This window comes from Pleurodeles waltl, chromosome 8 (assembly GCF_031143425.1).
Source record: "Pleurodeles waltl isolate 20211129_DDA chromosome 8, aPleWal1.hap1.20221129, whole genome shotgun sequence".
NCBI lineage: Eukaryota > Metazoa > Chordata > Amphibia > Caudata > Salamandridae > Pleurodeles > Pleurodeles waltl.
Window position 1 is genome coordinate 821563880 of NC_090447.1, and position 16351 is coordinate 821580230.

The 16351-nt window shown below is 45.9% G+C and overlaps 1 protein-coding gene across 1 annotated transcript in view; it reads left to right on the forward strand.

Moving 5' to 3' along the window:
• LOC138250329 (arylsulfatase D-like) overlaps nucleotides 1–16351 on the forward strand; it is a 951998-nt gene that overhangs the window by 268473 nt on the left and 667174 nt on the right. The gene's annotated exons all lie outside the window — the stretch shown is intronic.

Sequence of the window (16351 nt, forward strand, 5' to 3'; positions counted from 1 at the left end):
AGCTTGGCACAGAGCAGTCAGACTAATCTAAAGAGGCAATGTGTAAATCATTTGTGCAACACACAGTAACACAATGAAAACACCACAAAATGCCTCCACACAGGTTTAGAAAAATAGATTATATTCTGAACAAAATAAATCCAAAATGACAAAAATTCAATAAGCACAAATCGAGATATGAATTTTAAAAGGATAAGTGTAAAAGTAGCACTTAGACAACAAGTAGTGCTTTAGGGTTACTTGAGGTCATGCTGGACTGGGACAAAGGCAACAGTTCAGGCCGACCGGGATGGAGTGAAGGCTGGGGACAAGAGCCACGTAGGCCCGGTGAGCAGAGTACCTTGATCCTGGTAGCAAACACGAGATGCAGGGTGGGTGCATCAATATCACTTCCGCAATTGAAGATGTGTTGATTTTTCACATGCGTTGATGGGGATGTGTTGGTTTCCGAAGACGAGCGTCGAAGACACAAAACGTTGATTCTGAAGCTGATGTGCCGGGTTTCTCCACGGTGTTTAATGTTGAAGGGATGCGTAGATAACCTTTCTGCAATAGTGGCGATGCAGTGATTTCAGTCTTGCTTTGATACAGATGTGCCGGGTGCCGGTTCCAGAAGGCAGGGGATGCATTGTTCATTGTGTTGGGTTCGGAGATGGTGCTCGGACCCAGAGTTCTATGCACCGATTTTACTTCCGCAACAGGGGTGATGTAATAGTTGCCGCTTCCAGCAGGCAAGAGACTTGTCCACTCCATGGTGCAAGTATCTGACCTACTTCCAGTGAACCAGGCACAGGAGCAGAGGTAGAGACAATGATATCCATGAGTCTCTAGCAACAGAAGGCAAGCCAACAAGCCCTTGGAGATCACTTTGGCTTGCAAGGCAGAGTCCAGCTCTCCCTCAGCAGGGTAAGAGAGCAGCAGGTAGCAGGGCAGCACAGCAGAAACACAGTCCTTCTAGGTCAGCAGTCCAGGAGAGTAACAGTCCTTGATGTAGCCCAGCAGTTCTTCAGACAGAGTCCAGTTGTATGTGCCTGATTTGTTGGGGTCAGAGATCCAGTACTTATACCCAAATGTACCTTCGAAGTTTGGGTGACTTCAAAGAAGGGCCTTTGAAGTGCACAAGTATCCTTTCCTTCTCAGCCCTGGCTCCAGACTATCAGTAGAGGGTAATCAGCCCTTTGTATTGGGACTGGCACTGCCTATTCGGCTGTCTCAGCCCCTCTTGCCCTTTCTGCTTAGAAAGAGCAATCAGAGTGCAGTTGAAAGCAGATGAGCACTTAGACATACCTAACCTTCCTGTGTTTGTGTCTGTCTAGAGGGAATGCACATAGGATAGCTGTCACCAACCCCAGATGTGTATTGAAGACAGGTTGCAGGCACATAGAGATGTAAGAGCAGAAAAATGTCTACTTTCTAAAAGTGGCATTTCTAAAATAGTAATGTTAAATCCAACTTTACAGGTAAAGAGGATTTGTCATTACCATTCCAATGATATGAAACATGACATAGCACAGGAATTACAGCTTAAAAGTGTAATAAGGGATTCCCAGTGCTAACCTATGAAAAGATTAGGCCTCACAGTAGTGAAAAAACAAGTGGAGGCGTTTTTCACTAATAGGACATGCAAAACGTAACATTACATGCCCTACCTTTTACTTGCACAGAACCCTGCCCTATTGGCTACCTAGGGCCTACCTTATGGGTGACTTATATGTAATAAAATGGGTGTTTAAGGCTTGGCAAACAGTTTTAAATGCCAAGTCAAAGTGGCAGTAAAACTGCACACACAGGCTCTGCAGTGGAAAGCATGAGACATGTTTCCAGGGCAGGTGGCACTTGTGTGGATGGCACAAGCGGGTGGCACTTGTGTAAGTGGTGCAAGCAGTGCTGCAGGTGCACTAGTAGCATTTGATTTACAGGCTCTGGGTGTATGGTGTACCACTTTGCAAGGGACTCACAAGTAAATTAAATATGCCATTTGTGTATACACCAATATTACCATGTTTAGGGGAGAAGTACATACGCTTTAGCACTGGTCAGCAGTGGTAATGTGCTGAACAATAGGCCAACAAAAAGTATCAGCAAAAGCAGGAGGTAAAAGGTTAAAAGTCTGGGGGAAGACCACTCTAAGGATTCCATGTCTAACATGGGCACATAGGTGGAAAAGGCCTGCTGCCTTGTTCTTTTAAAATTTTACACTTCTTACCCTCCAGTCTGATTTTGTCCTGGCTACGTATGTTTCTAGTACCACCAGGGACTGAAAGCTTGTCTGCAAGCTAAGCAGGAATGATGATTGTGGTGGGTCTGTAAATGAAGCAGCTGATTTTAATGATGGTTAGGACTTTGAAAGTGAGCAACTGGAACGCCATCAGGACGGTGATGATGTGATCATATTTCTTCAGGCCTGTATGAGACATGGTGTGGTGTGGAGACCCCTCTTATGTGCCAGTGTGATTTCTAGGAGGCCACGGAGCAGGGCATTACCACCTTCCAAATGTAAGAGTAGAAGACGTGAACAGCAATAAAGTCACTTTCAGGAAGAAACTGTTTCACTTTCTTTAGAAGAGGGAGCTGGTACCAAGTTGTCTGTGTTTTTTTTGGCAGTGTATTCCTTGAGGGTTATGTTGGTGTCCAGGGTGAATTTAAATGAATTAGCATTTGATCAAATTTGGGGTTCAAAGCTGCCATTATGTATGTCATTGAGGAAGGTTTGCACTACAGTATTTCTTGCTTGTTGTTTGTGGCAAATACGAGTATGGTTCTTGATAAGAATTAGGTGAATGGAATGAGATGTGGCCTAATAGCTAGTAGGGGCGACTCCTACGCAATGGCGAATGATTCTCTGGCTAAGAGCCAGGAACTGTAAAATAAAAGTATAATAAATATTGTTTTATTTTACAGCTGCTGCCTCAGCCAGCACCAAGTGCAGGAAGGGGTGGGGTGGGCAAGTGCAAGAAGGGGTGGGGTGTGGCTGGGCCATGGAAAGGGGGAGAGGGGAGGGGGAGTGGAGTCTTTGCACATGTGTGTTTGGCCGGCCGTCTCAGGCTGGGCAAACACACATGCATGCTTAGGTTTCTCCCATGCAGTGTGTGAGCGGCAGGCCAAGCCGCTCAGACCAATCCTGGCACGGCTCTTATGCTAGGTTTAGCACAAGCAAAAGCCCAGGATTGCATGGGGAGCCTGTGCTGTTATTGCAGTGAACGCTGGGACACCAGCAGAGAAGAGGAGCGTGAGGCAGCCGGCGACTACCGTGAAGGCACTTTAAAAAAAAATAACATTTACCTCATCCCCATTTCTCCCCGACGACCACCCGCCCCCCTCCCCTTGAGATTTACTTCAGCTGCTGCTGATGGCTAGAGCTGTCGTCTTTGGAACTTGGGTACCCAGGTTTGATTCAAGGCCTCAGCTCAACATTGTCTGTTTCTGGGCACTCACTTAGTCTCCCTGGGGCTATAAATATGAAGTAAATTTGTGTAATCCTCACTTGATGTACATGATCTTATATATTTCCTTCCAACCCTGACCTCCTATGTATCGTGCAGCACTTTGATTGACTGTCCATAAAATACTCATGCATATGTGTGTAGTTGTGATGATTTTGTTTTTTATTTAGGTGAACTTGTTCAAATTAAACAGTCTTTGGAATACTTGTGACCTGCCAAATGATATGGAAGAGATAATAGGTAGTGATGACTGCCACTTAATGGCCTCATCTAAATAAGAGACCCAGTGGAGAAAATGCACAAAGGCGATAGTGGCTGACAAAAAATACAGAAAATACGTTAACATAATGCTTTCAGAATTTCTGCTATCATGGGCCAATATTGAAAAAAATATATAAACTGTAAGCACTTCCATGTTGGAGTGGGGTGATTGAATATCGTCTTACAGTTCACTCCAGGAAAGATATGAAGCCATAAACACAATGGAGATAGGACTCAAGGTTTAATTGAGCACTATTCACAGTAATAAATGTAAATTAGAATACTTGCATATAACACAGAAATTTAACCTTTCTTCCATTAATAGTAACATTTGTGAAAGAGGAAAGATTAATGGAAAGATTAATAGGATTTTTTTCCTTTTTTTTTAGATAATGGCTTGTCTGCATTGAGACTTGTTTTGAGATGAAATTTGGTCACAGATTGTGCAAAAATGTACCTTTTGCGGTGTCGCTTCAAAAAACTTCCACTGTCTTTCACGAGATAGCATTGTATATCATACTCCAGAGCCACTCCTTGCTCAAGATTGGATGGCTTTTGTGTCAGTTAGTTGTCTTGTTCCTATTTGTTGCTTTTATCCCTTTCTGTGCTGATTTCACTCACAGGAGCTTTTCTGGTTTTCTGTCAGTAGAGTTGTCATACTTCCTGCTCTGAACACAGCCTTTAAACTAGAGCCATGTTTAAATAACACCAGTTTGCTGACTTTCAGTGCCACATACACATACAGCAGAAATATGGACAATACAACATCGACTTTGAGAAGGTATTATAAACAAGCATTGACAATACCAATCAGTTGCAGTTTGACTTTGTTATGTGAAGTTACTTTATGTTATGCAGATTTGTAGAGTGTTTTATCACCCAGGAGGGTATCCTGGTGCTGAGCATGTCTGAGCTTAGCCAAACAGACTAGTAGGACTACTCAAAAAGTGAGATCTTCAGCTTCTTGTGACATTCAAGAACTGAGGAGAAGGCTTGTGTAGTGTAGTGGCAGGTTTCCCATGCTTTAGGAGTGTTGTAGGAGAAGACTTGACCTTCAGATCTGGTTTTCCATGTGTGTGGGATGTGTGCAAGTATGAGTCTAGATGAGCAGAGGTGTCTGGAAGGTATGTGAAAGCAGATGTGATTGTTGAGGTATGCTGGGCCAGTGTTATGTAGTGCTTTCAAAGTGTGGGTGATGAGTGTGAATTGTGCTTGTTTGTGAATGGGGAGACAGTGGAGCTCCTTCAGGTCTGGTGTGATGTGAGTGCAGTGTTGGAGGTTGAGATTGATCCTAGCTGCCAAGTTTGGAATGGTCTGTAGCACCTTCTGGTGAGTTTTTTCTGTTGATCCCTTATATAGGGGATGTTCCAGTAGTCCAGCTTGCTTGCGACCAGCACATGCATGACATTTTTCCAGGAGCTGACAGGAAGGCATTTGAAAATCTCTCTCATCATCTTCAGAGTATGGAAGCATGATGTGGTGATGGCATTGACTTCGGTGGTGATGTTGAGCTTGCTGTTGATGATGATCCCAAGGTTCTTGGCATAAGTGATGGGGGGTGGGTGTCGTCCTAGTGCTGTTGCCGAAGACCACGATTTCAATCTTGTCAGTGCTCAGCTTTAGACAGTTGGTCAATTTCATTCAGTGGGCAATTTCAGTCATGCAACATTGAACTTGATCCGTGTACTTGGTGTCTTGTCTGTGAGGGAGAGAATGAGTTGTGTGCCATCGGCGTAGGAGAGGATGTTGATGTCATGAGAGTAGATGATGCTGACTAGAGGGTTCATGCATGTGTGGAAGAGGACCGAGATCTTGGTGGATCCTTTCGGATCTCCACAGATAAGGTCACAGGTGTCTGAGGTGTACAGTGCCAGGCTGACTGAGCCCTTCCAGTCATGAAGGAGCAGATCCATCGGAGTGTGTGTCCTTGGATTCTGATGTCTTGTCCGCACTGGATAAGGATGTGGTGGGATTCTCTGTCAATTGCTGTGGAAAGGTCCAAGTGGATGAGGGCCGATGTGTCTCTTCTGTCCATAGTCATGAGGATGTCTGCTGTGGCAGCGATGAGGGCAGTTTCCATGCTGTGGTTGGATCTGGAGTTTGTTGTTGTTGAGTTAGTCAGTAAGGAGCTTGTTGATGATTGTTGCTAAGACTTTAGCCCAGGAATGGTAGCAGGGAAGTTGGTCTGTAGTTGACCAGGTTGAAGGGTCCGTGGAGAGTTTCTTCAGCAATGGGAGGACAATTTTATGTTTCCAAGCATCCTGAAATGTCGTGAAAGAGGTTGAAATAATCATAGTGGATGTGAGCATAGTGTTAGGGTTTGTACACAGCAAAGAGCATGTCCCCTCTCACTGCACTAGTGGGTTCTGTAATAGCTCCCTTTTAAACTTACTATTGAAAGCCTTTCTTGTTATCTCACCTTCCCCCCCCCCAGGCTTTTGTGTATGTTGTTTAATGTGCTGTTTTGTTTACACATTGGGCCTTGCTTTTACCAAGGCTTCTTTAAAACACTCCTCCCTAGGCCATGTGTTAATCCAACTCATTTGCATAATAACTGAAACTCTGCACACCTTTCAAGAACATGTGCAGCATGTGAGGACCACACCCAGCTCTTCAAACCACACCCAGCTCTGCACACCTTCCAAGAACATGTGCAGCATGTGAGGACCACACCCAGCCCTTCAAACCACACCCAGCCCTGTCTATAAAAGGCATCCCCCGAGCCTCACCCAGTGCTTGTGCTCGTCTACCTCCCGCTTACCTGAGAACAGATCCCTCGGCGCCGGCACTCCTGCTCTTTACAGACTTTCATTGACTTCAATGGGCGCAGCTTCTGGCTCTTCCTTCTTCCGGTTTCCGGTTCCTCCTTGCTTCAGCCTCTCTCCTATGAGTAACCTGCAAAAGAGAAAGAAGACAAGGTTAGACTGATCAGTATCTCTTGCCAGCAACAAGTAAGTGCAAAACCTTTATTACCTGAAAGAACTTTGACAACAATTTCTGGATTCGTGTATAGACAATTTGAAACGAAATACCTTCCACGAACATTGTGATTCAAACTCTTTGTTACAAGAATATTTTGCAGAACTTTGTGAAGCAAACATTGTTTTTTCTCATGGAACTTTTAAGAATCGAACAGTGGAAACCATTAACAGCAAGGCAAACAGTAAATCAAGGACTTGCACAAATTACATGCTGTATTTTGATGTAAAAGTATAGTATTTGTTTTATAAAAGATTCTGGAAATATGGGAAAAGTGAGTCTGCTATTGGGAATTTAGGCTTTAGTTATATTATGATGAATGTTTGATATTGGTAATTCTGATAACAGTATTTGTTTAATGTTTTAGAAGCTTTACAGTAATAGAAAACACATCCCAGAGCAGTAACACATTCCAAACCTGGAAACTAGAGACCAGGATCCAAGAGGTACTTTTAGAAGAGAATTTCTAATAAATAAAGGGATAGTCAGGAACCCATTTATGATTAGGTTGCACTTATCTGTTCTTTGTTTATGTTTCATTAGGCACCAGTTTCTACAGAAGTCAGAAAGGGCCTCAGATTTGTGCAGCACTTCAACAGTGGAAACGCAAGAACGGTGTTGTCTCTCTTTTTTATTTTATCCACTTCCCCCCTTCCCTTGAGCTTCTGTTCTTAGTGCACTGTTTTAAAAACCAGTGTGCTGGAACAAGCAGTTTCAGGGTGGGGTCGGATTGTCTTCAGCCTCCATCAGAACTGAACAAGAACTCAGGTGAGCTGGGCTTTGACACATAGCGCTGATGGGTTTCAGTCCTGTGAAGCAGGTATGGAGTGGGAAAGGGACTGAATGGGCACCTGAGTGGATGTACTTCATGGTGGTGGCAGTTTCTGTTGGGGTAATGACCGGCCATGTGGTAAGCAAGACAGATTACCTTTGCAAATGCTTGTTATGTATTGCCAGTGAGTAGTAGAGGTGCACTGGCATTGGATTTTGCCCTCTCTGCAGTCATCCTAAAACCTTTACCTTCACCCTACTGTTTTCTTAACCAGTTTTTGTTGCCGTTTTGGGCTTTGTGCACTTTACCACTGCAAGCCTCTAACCATGTTACCATTGACTCATACCCTATTGGCACACTCTATTTACTTGTAAGTCCCTAGTAAAGTTGAACTATACATACCCAAGGCCTGTAAATGATATGCTACTAGTGGGCCTGCAGCACCGATTGTGCTTACCACTTAAGCAGCCTTTTTAAAAATCTCAGGCCTGCCATTGCAGTTTGTGTGTGCAGTTTTAAGCTAACATTTCAACCTAGCAAAATAAACCTTTTGCTGTGCCTAAACCTTCCTTTTTTATACACATCACACTAAGGTAGGCCCTACATAGCCCAGAGGGCAGGGTGCAGTGTATTAAAAAGTGGGACATGCTTTTTTAAATTTTACATGTCCTGGTAGTGAAAAACTCTTAACTTTGATTTTCATTACTTCAAGGCCTACTTGTCCCATAGGATACCATTGGACTACATTATTACATTTAATAAGTGATAGCTTTCAATTTGAAACAAGTAGGGATGTTGAGATTGGTGTCTAGAGAAGTGAAATTTAAAACTCTCTTTAATGGTGAAGTTGGGTTTTAAGTCACAATTCTGAAAATCCCCCCTTTAGAAGGTTGGCATATTCTTGTCCTAACCGTTTGGTCCCTGTATCCTGCGTCACATGATTAGGTGTATCTGGCAGTTGATCTTTGTTCATTACTCCCAGACAGTGAGACAGAGGGGGAATAGGTGTTGGCAGGATGGGCCATCTCTTACTTGATAGGGGACCGGAGCTATCACCTACCACTTGCATATTACAAAGACTGTGCCTCAGCACACTCACAAAGAGTTTCGCATGAATCCGTTGTGCCCCCAGATAAGCTGTGGCCAGGACATGGAGGCAGGAAATTCCAAACACCTCTGGGGGTGGAACCCTGTAGAGGTTTCTCCTACTTCAAAGCTGGCACCAAGTATAAATATTGAACCCTTAAATCCAACTCTTAAATACACATTTGGGCCGTGAAAGGCTCAGAAGAAGGACTGCTGTGCTTTTGTGCTGCAAAAGGGACTGCTACTCTTCTGCCCTGTTACTCTGCCTCCCTGCTGCCTGTTTGGGAAGGAATGGACCTGCATCTAGAACTCAGAACCACTAGAGTGACTTTAAGGGCTACTTGGCTGACCTCCTGATCAGAGCTTCAGGGACAGAAAAGGCTACAACCGTCTTGAACCCTGCACGTGGACTCTGTTGCTGTGAGTCCTAAACTCCCAAGTGGTGCCCCTCGAGTTCTGGAGCCTTGGAAATGGGGATAGGGGTGCCTTGCCAGTCCAAATGTGGCCCTCATCAAATCAGGGGTGAGGTGACGCAAAGCCCACACAGCATCGCAGCACAGTTAAAAGCTTCAATAGAACCAATGCTGAGAGACTCAAAACTTCACCAAGTCTTGCTGCCCAGTTGCCAGCTTCATTGAATAGATGTGGCTCAACGTAAAGTTTCACCATGCCGCTTCACTGGAATTGGCGCAGCGTCTCGCAGCTCGACACAGGACTTCATATTGCGGACCTCTCAGCCCCTTTGAACCAACGATGGACGACGCAAAACCTTGCAAAGCAACCCTGTGCAGACCACACACCAGGACTTGAGGTACTTTGTTCAGCTGGCCTAACTTAGTCCCTGTATCTAGCCAGCCCTCCATTTCAGTTGGACCTAGCTTGTGCATTTGTGTCCTGGTCTACTACGACCAGATGACCATAGTTGGCACTTTTTGCTTATAAGCTGTTATAAGCTGTTTTCGTCTAAATCTTTGAAATTTCATCTCTCCTGTTCTACTAACTGGATTTTGTCATTTTGGTCCCCTAAAATATATTACATTTTACTCTATTTTTCTAAATTGGGATTTTTCTTGTGATGCGCTTCCACTTAATTACTGTTTAAAGTGCTGCATAAATTCTTCACACATTGCCTCTAAGTTAAGCCTTACTGTTTTTGTGCCAAGCTTCCAGGGGGTCAGGCACAGATTACCTTGTCTTCAACGATGGATTTAGGCCCAGATCACTGTACTGTGGGTGAATGTTTGACAATGTTCAGCATTCCGTCAATCACTTGTTGTTTTAGCTTTGTCGCCCTAAGTGGGAAGGGTATGCCCAGATATGGGTCCCGTGCTTCCCATGCCACTGGATTCAAGCTAGCCTGGCTGATGAGGGGTGAAACCCCGAAACCGGTCCCAGGATGCTTGTTTCCAGTCCAGGGAAGACCTGGCCTAGCAGTTCGGGCTGGACTGTTCCCATGGGGAACAGGGTCAAGACTGATTTGCATATGGCTGGGTCCAAACAGGAATGGCATGGGCAGCAAAAAAAGGATGGATTTAGGCCCAGATCACTGTATTGGGGGTGAATGTTTGACAATGTTCAGCATTCCGTCCATCCCTTGTTGTTTTTGCTTTACCTTGTCTTTTACCCTGACAAGAATTGTGATTGCTGCTAGAGTAGGGGTTCATCCCCCTCAATCAGTAACTCAATTTACTACAGTTTGTCACTATGCTGTTTGTATTTTCACTTCTGCTTCATTGCTCGAACAGTACAATGAGGGGTTACTTCATTCTCCTAACAAAGGACCACAAGGCCTAAAATCCTTAGCAATTGTAATTGCATTACTAATTATAGCATTCAAAGACAGATTTTTGTTTGTAAATTTGAAAGCTGTGCCATACAAATAAGTCTTAGGAGGTATATGTACAATACACAGGCAACTGTGATAGTGTGAATTAATAAAATTAATCAAGGAAATTCAGTAAACTGGCATAATGTGAATTAACAGAATTAATCAAGGTTGAGACGAAAGATTGAACCCTATTGGGAACCAAATTTGAGCGAGCGTGTGGAGGTGTTACTTGGTGCTAAGTGTAGTGCAGAGTATTGATTTAAGCAGAACCATGACTGTTATGTTAATGCTATGTTTAATATTTTATTGAGAGTGAGTGTTCCCATAAAGGGTGTCCAGCTGCCCAAGAGTTATATAATGAGATGAAGGTGCTGTTAGCCAAAAAAGTACTATTGAAAGAGCAGTGTCTTCAATGCTTGCCTGAAACCAGAATGATTGAAAGTCAGTTTAAGAGGAAAGAAAAGGTCTTTCCACTCCGTCTATGCCTGCAATGCAAAAAACGCACCCTCTGCCCTGGGTGGGGCGGGGGAGGGGGAATTCAAGTTAGCAGCAAGGGCCTGGTGAAGTAGCATAGATGAGTGGTAATGTTGGAATTTACCTTGTAGAGTATTTGGGATAATCTGGTAGAAGGTGCGATGAACAAGGCAAAATACCTTGAGACTTAACCTCTATCAATCGGTATCCAGTTGAGCTGAATTATGAATAAAGTGACTGGTGGGGTTTTCCCCCACAGCATGCCTAGAGTTCACTCAATAAAAAAGTGGTTCCTACAACAGATGCAGGTAGTGAGGATGTAGTCACATACTGTTCCTCCTGCCTTCTTTCCAACATACGTATGAATCCAGGAGGCTCATGACTAATGGTGGTGGTCTCACAACACAGGGTGAAGCAGTATAACTGGTGGCGAGTGCTAGTCATGGTCATCAGCTCTGTCCTCAACGGATGAAGTATGGTGGCAGGGAAGCTGACGGAGAGAGGGGTTTATTCAAGCAGTTGAATCAGATGCTTTCAACTTATGCTTCTATGCTAAATTTTTCTGATGTGTGGTTAGATGGTGTTAGGATGGAGGGTCAGCTTCTGATGATGCATGTGTGTTTGCTGAGGGGCATGTCTTTGCCTCTAACAAGACTCAAATGAATGGGTTTTGTAGGAAGTTGGCTCTGTATATACTATTTCAAAGTAAGAAATAGTGTGCACAGAGTCCAAGGGTTCCCCTTAGAGGTAAGATAGTGGCAAAAGTAGATCATTCTAATGCTCTATTTTGTGGTAGTGTGGTCGAGCAGTAGGCTTATCAGAGGGTAGTGTTAAGCATTTGTTGTACACACACAGGCAATAAATGAGGAGCACACACTCAAAGGGCTTGATTACAACTTTGGAGGAGGTGTTAATCCGTCCCAAATGTGACAGATATACCACCAGCCATATTACGAGTTCCATAGGATATAAAGGACTCGTAATACGGCTGGTGGTACATCTGTCACATTTGGGACGGATTAACACCTTCCTCCAAAGTTGTAATCAGGCCCAAAGACTTACTCCAGGCCAGTAGGTTTTTTCTATTGAGAAATATCTTTTTTTAGTTTATTTTGAGAACCACGGGTTCAAGATTCACCTTAAACACTTTAAATGCAAGGTACTTCGTTTAGATACTTTAGGAACTTTGAATGAAAACAATATCATGTACAGTCTTTGTAAAAATGGCAATAAACTACTTTCAAAGTGGACACTGCAAAAATCAACAGTTCCTGGGGGAGGTAAGTAAAGGTTAGATTAGGAGGTAAGTAAAACACTTACAAATCTCAGTCCTGGGACATAGGCAGCCCACCATTGGGGGTTCAAGGCAACCCCAAAGTTACCACACCAGCAGCTCAGGGCCGGTCAGGTGCAGAGGTCAAAGAGGTGCCCAAAACACATACGCGCCTAAGGAGAACAGGGGTGCTCTGGTTCCAATCTGCCAGCAGGTAAGTACCTGCGTCCACAGGGGGCAGACCAGGGGGGTTTGTAGAGCACCGGGGGGACACGAGAATGCACATGAAGTACACCCTCAGCGGCACAGGGGCGGCCGGGTGCAGTGAGCAAAGCAGGCGTCGGGTTTTGTATAGGTTTCAATGGAGGGACCCGGGGGTCACTCTAGCAGTGCAGGCAGGCACAGAGGGGTTTCTCGGGCAGCCACCACCTGGGCAAGGCAGCGGGCCGCCTTGGGGTCACTCCTGCATCGAAGTTCAGTTCCTTCAGGTCCTGGGGGCTGCTGGTGCAGTGTTAGTTCCAGGCGTCAGGTCCCGTGTTACAGGCAGTCGCAGTCAGGGAGAGCCTCTGGATTCTCTCTGCAGGCTTCGCTGTGGGGGCTCAGGGGGAGCGTCTCTGGTTACTCACAGGCTCGCAGTCGCTGGGGAGTCCTCCCTGAGGTGTTGGTTTTCTGCAGGTCGAGCCGGGGGCGTCGGGTGCAGAGTGTAGAGTTTCACGCTTCCAGCGGGAAACGTGAAGTCCTTGGAAGTTGCTTCTTTGTTGCAAAGAAGTAGCTGGTTTTGAACAGGGCCGCTGTTCACTGGAGTTTCTTGGTCCTGTAGTCCAGGGCAGTCCTCTGAGGCTTCAAAGGTCGCTGGTCCCTGTCGGATGTGTCGCTGGAGCAGGTTTTCGAAGTTGGAGACAGGCCGGTAGGGCTGGGGCCAAATCAGTTGTCGTCTTCCTCCTTCTCTGCAGGCTTGTAGGTCAGCAGTCCTTCTTTCTTCAGGTTGCAGGAATCTTATTTCCTAGGTTCTGAGGTGCCCCTTAATACTGAATTTAGGGGTGTGTTTAGGTCTGGGAGGGCAGTAGCCAATGGCTACTGTCCTTGAGGGTGGCTACACCCTCCTTGTGCCTCCTCCCTGAGGGGAGGGGGGCACATCCATATTCCTATTGGGGGAATCCTTCAAAATCAAGATGGAGGATTTCTGAAGGCAGGGGTCACCTTAGGGGCTGTCCTGACTGGTGGGTGACTCCTCCTTGTTTTTCTCATTATCTCCACTTGACTTGCCGCCAAAGGTGGGGGCTGTGTCGAGCTGGCGGGCATCTCCACTAGCTGGAGTGCCCTGGGGCATTTTAACACGAAGCATGAGCCTTTGAAGCTCACTGCTAGGTCTTACAGTTCCTGCAGGGGAGAGGTGTGAAGCACCTCCTCCCAGAGCAGGCTTTGTTTCTGGCCTCAGAGGGCACAAAGGCCCTCACCCCATGGGGTCAGAAACTCGTCTCTCAGCAGTAGGCTGGCACAGACCAGTCTGTCCTGTACTGAAGGATTGGGTAAAATACAGGGGGCATCTCTAAGATGCCCTCTGTGTGTGTTTTTTAATAAATCCAACACTGGCATCAGTGTGGGTTTATTATTCTAAGAAGTTTGATACCAAACTTCCCAGTATTCAGTGTAGCCATTATGGAGCTGTGGAGTTCGTTTTTGACAAACTCCCAGACCATATACTTAATATGGCCACACTGTACTTACAATGTCTAAGAATGGACTTAGACACTGTAGGGGCATATTGCTCACCTGTGGTATAGTGCACCCTGCCATAGGGCTGTAAGGCCTGCTAGAGGGGTGACTTACCTATGCCACAGGCAGTATTTTGTGTGCATGGCACCCTGAGGGGGATGCCATGTCGACTTTGCCTTTTTCTCCCCACCAACACACACAATCTGCAATGGGAGTGTGCCTGTTATAGGTGAGGGGTCCCTTAGGGTGGCACAACATATGCTGCAGCCCTTAGGGACCTTCCCTGGTCACAGGGCCCTTGGTACCACTGGTACCTTTTACAAGGGACTTATCTGTGTGCCAGGGGTGTGCCAATTGTGGAAACAATAGTACATTTTAGGTGAAAGAAAACTGGTGCTGGGGTCTGGTTAGCAGGGTCCCAGCATACTTCTCAGTCAAGTCAGTATCAGTATCAGGCAAAAAGTGGGGGGTAACTGCAACAGGGAGCCATTTTCATACACAAGCCCCCTCCAGCCCACAGGCCAGGAGACTCAGCCAAACCTGGGAGAGTCTTCCTAGTCTGTCAGGCGAGGGAGGAGGAGTAGGGGAAATAGGCTGGTTTGTTGCAGGGCCTATTCTGCCTTACATCCTCCTGTTCAGGTCATTACCTCTGGGGAACTGGCCCACTTCCACAGTGATAGGACCTAGTCTGAATTGCCTCTTGTCTGTGTCTTTGATATCTTCACCCATTTTCTCTATTTTGGGGTTAGAGGTATCCACCTCTGCTAATCTTATTTTAGCCAGGGTCACCCCTTACCCAAAGAGGTCACCCAGAGCTGGAGTAACCCCACCATGACCAACAGGGTCAGGGGGCCTAACTTGCTATTTAGCATGGGGTCAGACCACCATGCCAAGGATAGTGCAGCCATAAAGGCTAACACCCAGCAGAGGCCACTGACCGCTGTCAGTGCCCAGAACCACACCTTTAGCTCTTCACCTACAAGGGAAGGGGCTAAGTTACAGGCTTCTTTGGGTTCAGGGTGGCTGGCTGCTGTTTCAGCGTTGGGGGTTACTACATCTTGTAGTCAACACCTTTCTTCTACTCTTTCTTCTGTTAGCTGAGGAGCCACCCACTCAGGCTTAACAGTTGCCTGACTAGCCAGGACTTCTTGTGGGTCAGATTGGTCTGTACCAGTGCCACTTTTGGAGTTCTCCCCTACTGGAGCTGAATCTCCTTGGCTAGCTGGAACCTTGGCTAAAGGTTGTCCACCTTTCCTACACTGTTTTCTTTTCTTATTCTTCTGGGGCCTACTTGCAGTTACTGCAGGGGCAGCACCTCCAGAATCCTTAGGAGAGGACTGGCACAGGACCAGTTCGTCTCTTGGGCTCTGACTAACCTCTGGATAGTCATTTCCAAGGAGACAATCAAGGGGGAGGTCTGTACTGACTACCACCCTTCTCCAGCTAAAAGACCCACCCACTTCTATGGGCACAAAAGCCACATGCCTATCAGTGACCCTGTCTGGGCTAACTCTTACTTTGGCAGTCTCACCTGGGATGTACTGGTTGGAGAACACCAGCCTGTCATGCACAATAGTGTGACTGGCACAAGTGTCTCTCAGGGCAGTGGCTGGGATTCCATCCACCAGTAGGTGGTGGAAGTGTCTACTTCCCTCTGGAAACTCCAACTCACCTGTTGGGCCCTTTTTTCAGTTGAAGGCTATGAAGTCTCCCTCATCTGAGGAGTCATCCCCAATGGCTACACTGGTCACCCCTGGGATTTTGCTAGGGGGTTTGTTTTTGGGACAAGAAGTGCCCTTGGTGTGGCGCCCTGTCTGTCTACAGTTTTGGCACCATACCTTAGGGTCATCCCAGATCTTACCCTGGTACCCACCTTTGTTTTGGTTTGTGTCTTGGGGCCCACCCACCTGGTCTGGTTTTTGGGGGCATACAGACGACTCTTTTTCTTTGTTTCTAGTGTCACCCACATTCTCCTGGGAAGGCTTTGTAACCCCTTTCTTTTGGCCACCCCAAGTGGAAGTTTTGGTTACCCTAGTCCTGACCCAGTGGTCTGCCTTCTTTCCCAATTCCTGGGGATACATTGGACCTAGGTCTACCAGATACTGATGTAACTTTTCATTGAAGCAGTTACTTAAAATGTGTTCTTTCATAAACAAATTATAAAGCCCAACATAGTCATGCACTTCATTTCCAGTTACCCAACCATCCAGTGTTTTCACTGAATAGTCTACAAAATCAACCCAGGTCTGGCTCGAGGATTTTTGAGCCCCCCTGAACCTAATCCTGTACTCCTCAGCGGAGAATCCAAAGCCCTCAATCAGGGTAGCCTTCATGAGGTCATAAGATTCTACATCTTTACCAGAGAGTGTGAGGAGTCTATCCCTACACTTTCCAGTGAACATTTCCTAAGGGAGAACTCCCCAGTGAGATCTGTTTACTTTTCTGGTTGCAGAAGCCCTATCATAAGCTGTGAACCACTTGGTGATATCATCACCATCTTCATATTTTGTTACAATCCC